The 9,228-nt window shown below is 39.8% G+C and overlaps 1 pseudogene; it reads left to right on the top strand.

Moving 5' to 3' along the window:
* The first annotated feature begins 3,641 nt into the window (after positions 1–3,641).
* LOC129647304 (sentrin-specific protease 8-like) lies at positions 3,642–4,296 on the top strand (annotated as a pseudogene).
* Positions 4,297–9,228: the final 4,932 nt, after the last annotated feature.

The raw sequence follows: 9,228 nt of genomic DNA on the forward strand, positions 1-9,228 counted from the left end.
GTATTCTGGCCTGGAGAATTCCAGGGACTATATAGCCCATGGAGAAGGCAATGGCACCCCACTCCAGTACTCTTGCCTGGAAAATCCCATGGATTGGAGGAGCCTGGTAGGCTGCAGTCCATGGTGTCTCTGAGAGTCGGACACAACTGAACGACTTCACTTTCACTTTTCACTTTCATGCATTGGAGAAGGAAATGGCAACCCACTCCAGTGTTCTTGCCTGGAGAATCCCAGGGATGGGGGAGCCTTGTGGGCTGCCGTCTATGGGGTCGCAGGAAGTCGGACACTACTGAAGTGACTTAGCAGCAGCATATAGCCCATGGGGTCTCAAAGAGTCGGACACTACTGAGTGACTTTTGCTTTCACAGGAAACTATAGTCAATATCTTGCAATAACCTATAATGAAAAATAATTTCAAAGATGGTTATTTTTGAGAGATGGGAGCAATAAAAATGTATTCCTGTGCTTATCAACATTGCTATTATTCTAATACATGTAAATAAAGTGGCCCCAGTTTTCTCATAACTCATTGAACAATCCCAATAATTAACAGTGATTATTACAAATTATATCTGACCCCTTATCCTATTTTCACATGTACATCAAATCATTTACATTTCATCAGGCTTCTTGAATTGCAGGTTCTTAAGATATATGCAATGAAATTTTAATTAACAATCAAATTTGAGCCATACTAAAAACAAAAAAAATGTTTTTAATGACAAATAGGTGTTAAACATTAAGATGAATCTGCCACTTGAATATGAGTACCAAGCTTACACTTTCTCAAGTGTTATAATCAAATATTCTTCTAAAATAAAAGTGGTGAGATTATTTTTCAAGACCAATGCACATATATTCACATAAAATTGGGCATGACTGGACATAATAGAAGAAATTAATGAAAGGAAAATTTAAGATGGGAATTAGGACGAGAGAGATTTTAATGAGAACTAGTGAATGGTACAATGATCTCCCATGAGGAAGTTCAGAGACTTCATTTTTCATGCACGATATGCATACTGCATGAAGAAGAATTTTTTGGAGGATCAAACCTTGCTGCTGATCCCAGAAAGCAACATACTGATTCAATATATGAATTTAGATGCTTCTTTTTGAAATGCCCATGCCCTGCAACTTATAAGGAATGGTTTTGTATATGTATCTACCACCCTTTAAGGAAAAAAGATTTCTCTCTTAAATCTGTTTCATTTTCTTTCTTGTACTATAGGTTGAATCACATGAAATTACTGCTGCTGCTGCTAAGTCGCTTCAGTCATGTCCGACTCTGTGCGACCCCAGAGACGGCAGCCCACCAGGCTTCCCCATCCCTGGGGTTCTCCAGGCAAGAACACTGGAGTGGGTTGCCATTTCCTTCTCCAATGCATGAAAGTGAAAAGTGAAAGTGAAGTCGCTCAGTCATTCCCGACTCTTAGCGACCCCATGGACTGCAGCCTACCAGGCTCCTTTGTCCATGGATTTTCCAGGCAAGAGTACTGGAGTGGGGTGCCATTGCCTTCTCCGCATGAAATTACTAATGTTTTGAAAATCAAAAATGATTGACTCTTTAAAATAATTTTTTTTATTTAAACCTCATCCATTGGTCCTTTTCAAGAGCATCCTCACACTTTTTATATCTTAAAGAAATCCGCTGAGGTATATACTGCCAGCTGAATAGGTACTGGTCCTATAGGTATCTTTCTAACCCTTGTTTTGGTTCCCAGTTTCTCTCATGCCTTCATCTTAACAGATATTTCAAGTCTCTTTTCTGGTGGTTGAATTGACTCCATCCCATTAAGATCTCTTTGCCTTTGTTATAAGGGTGATTTCTGGACTACCATTTTCTTAATAGAGGGTGAATATTCTGTGTCAGAGAAAAAAAAGCAATTTAAAGCAAGTTTTTAAATTCCATCATGTCAAATTCAAAAACTAATAGCTTTAATGCAAAAATGCCTTTGGCTTCCCCTAATAATTGTGTGCGTGCTCAGTTGTGCGTGACTCTTTGCGACCCCATGAACTATAGCCTGCCAGGCTCCTCTGTTCATGGGATTTTCTAGGCAAGAATACTGGAGTGCATTGCCATTTTCTCTTCCAGAGAATGGATCTTCCTGACCCAGGGACTGAACACATATCCCTTAGGTCTCCTGCATTGGCAGGCAGATTCTTTACCACTAGCACCACCTGGTAAGCCCCATAATAATAATACTTGTATATTTAATTTTTTAACTATCATTAATAAATTTGCATTATTCTTAAACTAGCTAAGTATTGGGTTGGCCAAAAACTTCATTCAGAATTTTCTGTAGTTCAGTTCAGTCGCTCAGTCATGTCCGACTCTTTGTGACCCCATGGACTGCAGCATGCCAGGCTTCCATGTCCATAACCAGCTGCCACAGCTTGCTCAAAGCCATGTCCATACAGTCGGTGATGCCATCCAACCATCTCATCCTCTGTCATCCCCTTCTCCTCCTGCCTTCAGTCTTTCCCAGCATCAGGGTCTTTTCCAGTGAATCAGCTCTCCACATCAGGTGGCCAAAGTATTGGAGTTTCAGCTTCAGTATCAGACCTTCCAATGAATATTCAGGATTGATTTCCTTTAGGATTGACTGGTTTGATCTCTTTGCAGTCCAAGGGGCTCTCAAGAGTCTTCTCCAACACCACATTTCAAAAGCATCAATTCTTTGGTGCTCAGTTTATAGTCCAACGCTCACATCCATACATGAGCACTGGAAAATCCATAACTTTGACTAGATGGGCCTCTGTTGGCAAAGTAATGTCTCTGTTTTTTAATATGCTGTCTAGGTTGGTCATAGCTTTTCTTCCAAGGAGCAAGCGTCTTTTAATTTCATGGCTGCAGTCATCATCTGCAGTGGTTTTGGAGCCCCAAAATGTAAAGTCTCTCACTGTTTCCATTATTTCCCCATCTATTTTCCATAAAGTGATACCTGAAACAACTTTTTGGCTAACCCAATATATCAGCCTATTTTAGAACTAATAAATTCCAAGGGTAAATATTTAAGTAGCTTCTTTTTTTCTTTATTTTGGTCTGACTTATTCTAGAAAATCAAGACAGAGTGAACTTGAATAAATGGGAGGGTTTTTTTTTCCCCACAACTTTAAAAATTTTCCTTTTCTCCTCCCATTTTTTTCTTCTTTTTTTTTTTGAAAGGACAAAATTAAACACAAACTTCCTTTAATTGTAGGTATATATTTGGCAATACATTTGCATGTATTTTCAAAGATGTTTCAACAGGTTGCAATCCTAATTCTCCATTAGAGATTTGACTGAAAACAATGCTAAAGTAAAGTCTTATGTCCTTGGTGGAGTAGGACACTTCCTCACTATTTATGTTCCATATCATTAAGCTCCATTGCTATGCGTTAGGCAGGGTTTTTACCTTAGTTCAGGCTAGAAATAAAGACAGAATGCAATGCTTAACCTGCAAAAGCTTGTCTTCATTCAACTGGGCAAAGCTATGTGAAAAATATAATGAAGATCAAGTGAGAACATTCACCATGAAAACTGTTTCTGTCAATGGTCTGAATATTATAGAATTCCTAATAAAATTCTAGATACTTTTCCAGCCTGTAGAGAGCTGCTTGGATGCTGGAAGTGGTGGTGAGGTCCAAAGCAGCTTCTGGAATTTCTAAACACCCCTGGTCAGTACAAGATGGATCCAGTAGTCTTGAGTTACATGGACAATGTACTGCAATTAGATGTCTCACTACTGGATCCTCCAAGCTGGCTCAATGACCATGATATTGGGTTTGTCTTTGAGTACTTTGCCAACAGTCAATTTCATGACTGCACTGACCATGTCTGCTTCATCAGCCCTGAAGTTACTCAGTTCATCAAGTGCACTGGCAACCCAGCAGAGATGGCGCTGTTCCTTGAGCAGTTGGACCTCCCAAACAAGAGAGTTATATTTTTAGCCATCAGTGATAATTCCACACATGCAGCTGGGGGAACCCACTGGAGCTTGTTTGTTTATCTGCAAGATAAAAATGGCTTTTTTTATTATGATTCTTCATAGTAGTAGTAACTCATTCCGTGCAAAGAAGGTAGCAGCTTTCTTAGGCAGAAAAGGATACAAACTGGCCTTTATGGCAGAGAAAGCCCCTGCTCAACAAAACAGCTAGGACTGTGGGATGTACATGATATGTAACACTGAGGCTTTGTGTCAGAACTTCTTTAGATAACAGCCAGAATCACTACTGCAGCTACTCACTCCTACATATATCACACAGAAGAGAGAAGAATGGAAATATCTCATTGCCAGACTTGTTAAAAATTAGCTGTTGAAATATATTTGACTTTTGAAGTCTCTTCTTTCTGCCTGTCCCCATGTATTGAATGGCTGCAGTCTCAGTGCCTGAGAGAAGATGCCTAGGAGAGGAAAGCTTAGAATACTTACTTTATCCTCAGTGAATGTTGTTCTCTGTATTATCCTAAATAAAAAGTTTACTTTAATCCTAATTTCAGAACAATATTAATCACCAAAATGGATTAATTCCCTTTTGGGCTCTCTTATCCACATTGGTTTATTCCAAAGAGGGGGAAAAATGATCTGTAAAACAAATTAAGAATATATGAAATGTAAAAGCAAGAAGAAAATCATAGAGCAATCAAAAAAATTATTGCACAGCCCACATATTTCAAGAGATCAACTGGCTAAAAACAGATCTCAAAACCTAACCTAATTCAAGATCAAAGTATTATCAATTACTCAGTTCTGTGATACCTCTTTCATTCAACAAGCAAAGGCTTTCCCAGCTATGCTGCTAAGTCACTTAAGTTGTGCCCGACTCTGTGCGACCCCATAGACGGCAGCCCACCAGGCTCCCCCGTCCCTGAGATTCTCCAGGCAAGACCACTGGAGTGGGTTGTCATTGCCTTCTCCAATGCATGAAAGTGAAAAGTGAAAGTGAAGTCGCTCAGTCCTGTCTGACCCTCAGCGACCCCATGGACTGCAGCCCACCAGGCTCCTCCATCCATGGGATTTTCCAGGCAAGAGTACTGGAGTGGGGTGCCATTGCCTTCCCAGCTATAACCTTTGCCAATACTTGACAAAAGTGGTGTTAGCACATAGTTGCCCATCTGATTCCTGGAGCACTTTAAGAAAGGGAGAATCTTAAATAACTTTGTTGAAATAAATGTCTGTTGTGGACCTCTTGTTTTGCATCTGGAACTTGCTAAAGTTGGTTTATTTTTGTAAAGGAGGAAAAAATGTCCTTTCTAAACTTGTTCATTTAATTAAAAAATGCAGACAATGTAATTTTTGAAACGCTATTCTTTCTTTTTTTGTTGTTTTTTTTTAAAATTTTTATTTTATTTTTAAACTTTACAATATTGTATTAGTTTTGCCAAATATTGAAATGAATCTGCCACCAGTATACATGTGTTCCCCATCCTGAACCCTCCTCCCTCCTCCCTCCCCATACCATCCCTCTGGGTCATCCCAGTGCACCAGCCCCAAGCATCCAGTATCGTGCATCGAACTTGGACTGGCGACTCGTTTCATACATGATATTATACAAGTTTCAATGCCATTCTCCCAAATCTTCCCACCCACTCCCTCTCCCACAGAGTCCATAAGACTGATCTATACATCAGTGTCTCTTTTGCTGTCTCGTACACAGTGTTATTGTTACCATCTTTCTAAATTCCATATATATGCGTTAGTATACTGTATTGGTGTTTTTCTTTCTGGCTTACTTCACTCTGTCTAATAGGCTCCAGTTTCATCCACTTCATTAGAACTGATTCAAATGTATTCTTTTTAATGGCTGAGTAATACTCCATTGTGTATATGTACCAAAGTTTTCTTATCCATTGATCTGATGATGGACGTAGAGGTTGCTTCCATGGACTAGCTATTATAAACAGTGCTGCGATGAACATTGGGGTACATGTGTCTCTTTCCCTTCTGGTTTCCTCAGTGTGTATGCCCAGCAGTGGGATTGCTGGATCATAAGGCAGTTCTATTTCCAGTTTTTTAAGGAATCTCCACACTGTTCTCCATAGTGGCTGTACTAGTTTGCATTCCCACCAACAGTGTAAGAGGGTTCCCTTTTCTCCACACCCTCTCTAGCATTTATTGCTTGTAGACCTTTGGATTGCAGCCATTCTGACTGGTGTGAAATGGTACCTCATAGTGGTTTTGATTTACATTTCTCTGATAATGAGTGATGTTGAGCATCTTTTCATGTGTTTGTTAGCCATCTGTATGTCTTCTTTGGAGAAATGTCTATTTAGTTCTTTGGCCCATTTTTTGATTGGGCCATTTATTTTTCTGGAGTTGAGCTGTAGGTGTTGCTTGTATATTTTTGAGATTAGTTGTTTGTCAGTTGCTTCATTTGCTATTATTTTCTCCCATTCTGAAGGCTGCCTTTTCACCTTGCTTATAGTTTCCTTTGTTGTGCAGAAGCTTTTAAGTTTAATTAGGTCCCATTTGTTTATTTTTGCTTTTATTCAGGAAATTTGTGTGTTAGTCACTCAGTTGTATTTGACATTTTGCTACTCCATGGACTGTAGCCTGCCAGGCTCCTCTGACCATGGAGTTCTTCAGGGAAGAATACTGGAGTGTGTTGCTATTTCCTTCTTCAACAGGAAGCTTATGAGGACCTTTTAAGTAATAAATACAAAGGTTACTTAGAGGTAGTTGGACATTTTTCTGAATAAATGCAATATTCTAGTGCCAGGCCAAACTATTTTCTTAAGCCCAACTGCATCAGAAATTTATGGGTGACCAAACAAACTTCTATAAATGTTCTTTTCTCCATCATCTCTACTCTGGGGAGAGGAAGAAAAAAAAAATTATGTCTATAGTAACTAAGACTCTGGGATTCTAAAAATCTACATATGTCTCAGTCTTCCTACATTATCCTTAGTTCTATTCTGTTGCTTTTTGGAGTAGCAGTGATTTGTCAAAGAAGATTCTTTTGTCCATTATCTTTGGTTCAAGGTAAACCTGTGATCTTGGATAAGTTATTTCTCTGAAGTTCATATACACTTGTCCGTAATCTGAAAGTGTTGGTAACCAGATCTGATATTTGGTATGAGAATTAAATTCAGTAACACATTTCAAGTACCTCATAAAGTATGTGTTCAAGAGATGAATTTCATTATGAAAATTTAATCTATTGTTGAATCTCACAACTCTGAGATGAGGTCAACTTTGGGATTCATTTTGCTTCAAAGATTTACTAAGAGATGGATGGTCTACACTGTAATGGTCAGTTTCATCTTTTCATTGTTTTAAAAATCTCTGAAGTCATTACAGATTCATAGGAAGTTGCAAAAATGTACAGATTCCAGGGAAAACAATCAGAAAAAAAGAATATAGATGTATGTATAATTGAATCACTTTGCTGTACACCTAAAACTAACATAACATTGTAAATCAACTCTTGTTCTTCAGTCGCTAAATGTGTCTGACTCTTTGTGACCTCATGGACTATAGCCTGCCAGACTTTTCTGTCCTCCAGTATCTCCTGGAGATACTGTTCAAACTTATGTTCATTTTGTCAATAATACCAATATGTCAGTATTGAGTTAATAATGCTATCAACTCTACCTCAATGAAAAAAAAGGCATACAGTCCATTTGCCATTCACCTAACTTCCCCAGTGGTGACAACTTACCTAACTATGCTGCTGCTGCTAAGTCGCTTCAGTCGTGTCCGACTCTGTGCGACCCCATAGATGGAAGCCCATCAGGCTCCCCCATCACTGGGATTCTCCAGGCAAGAATACGGGAGTGGGTTGCCATTTCCTTCTCCAATGCATAAAAGTGAAAAGTGAAAGTGAAGTCACTCAGTTGTGTCTGACTCTTAGCGACCTCATAGACTGCAGCCTACCAGGCTCCTCCGTCCACAGGGTTTTCCAGGCAAGAGTACTGGAGTGGGGTGCCATTGCCTTCTCTGACCTAACTATAGTTCAATATAAAAACCAGAAGACTGATATGAATGCAATACCATTGACTAGACTATAAACCTTATTCAGTTTTCACCATTATTTATATGAACCTTTTGTGTGTGTGTGTGTGTGTGTGTGTGTATGTCTGATTACATAGGGGAGTGTTCAGTTATATGCAGTGCTTTCCACTTATAAATTAGTGCAACCACTCCTAAAATCAAGGTACAGAATTGCTCCATCACCATGAAGGAACTCTTCCTGCTATCTGTTTATGTTGACAGCATTCCTACCTTCCAACTCTGGCCTTGTCCTTTTGGCAGCCACTCACTTGCCTCTTGTATTTATTTCCTCTTGCTATGTAACCAATTATCACAAATGAATGATCCTAAACCAAAAAAAAAAAAAAAAATGTTGATCTTATGACTGGGTCAGAAGTCCAGGCATAGTAAGAACAACTGGTTTCCCTGTTAGGATCTCACAGACTGAAACCAAAATATGGGCCATTTCAGGCTCTTATCTGGAGCCTCTGGGAGATAATTCATCAGCTTCATTCAGGTTGAATTCAGTTCTCTGCAGTTGTAAGACCAAGATTCCATTCCCTTGCTAGCTGGAAGGTCTAGCGATTGGTCTGATGTATTTCGTAGCTTGTAAAGTCTGCTCACATGTCTTGGCTCACAGCCCTGTCCATCTCAGAAGCCAATAATAGTGCATAGAATTTTTCTTGTCTTTTGGGTTTTTATAATTTTATCTTCTGCTTCTCTTTTTAAGGGCTCATGTGATTATATCTATGTAGTATATGCCTGCTGGAGAACGCAATGGCAACCCACTCCAGTACTCTTGCCTGGATAATCCCATGGATGGAGGAGCCTGGTAGGCTGCAGTCCATGAGGTCGCTAAGAGTCAGACACGACTGAGCGACTTCACTTTCACTTTTCACCTTCATGAATTGGAGAAGGAAATGGCAACCCACTCCAGTGTTCTCGCCTGGAGAATCCCAGGGACAGAGGAGCCTAGTAGGCTGCCATCTGTGGAGTCTCAGAGAGTTGGACATGACTGAAGTGACTTAGCAGCAGCAGCAGCAGTATGTGCCTGCTGAGTTGTGTCTGACTCTTTGCAACCCCAGGAACTATAGCCTGTCAGGATCTTCTGTCTGTGGGATTTCCCAGGCAAGTATTCTGTAGTGGACTGTTATTTCCTCCTCCAGAGGTTCTTCCTGACCCAAGGATCAGACCCACATCTCCTGTGTCTCTGCACTGCAGGTGGATTCTTTACCTACTGAGCCATCAGGGAAGTTGCAAGTGACACTAGAGG

Source organism: Bubalus kerabau, chromosome 3 (assembly GCF_029407905.1).
Source record: "Bubalus kerabau isolate K-KA32 ecotype Philippines breed swamp buffalo chromosome 3, PCC_UOA_SB_1v2, whole genome shotgun sequence".
NCBI lineage: Eukaryota > Metazoa > Chordata > Mammalia > Artiodactyla > Bovidae > Bubalus > Bubalus kerabau.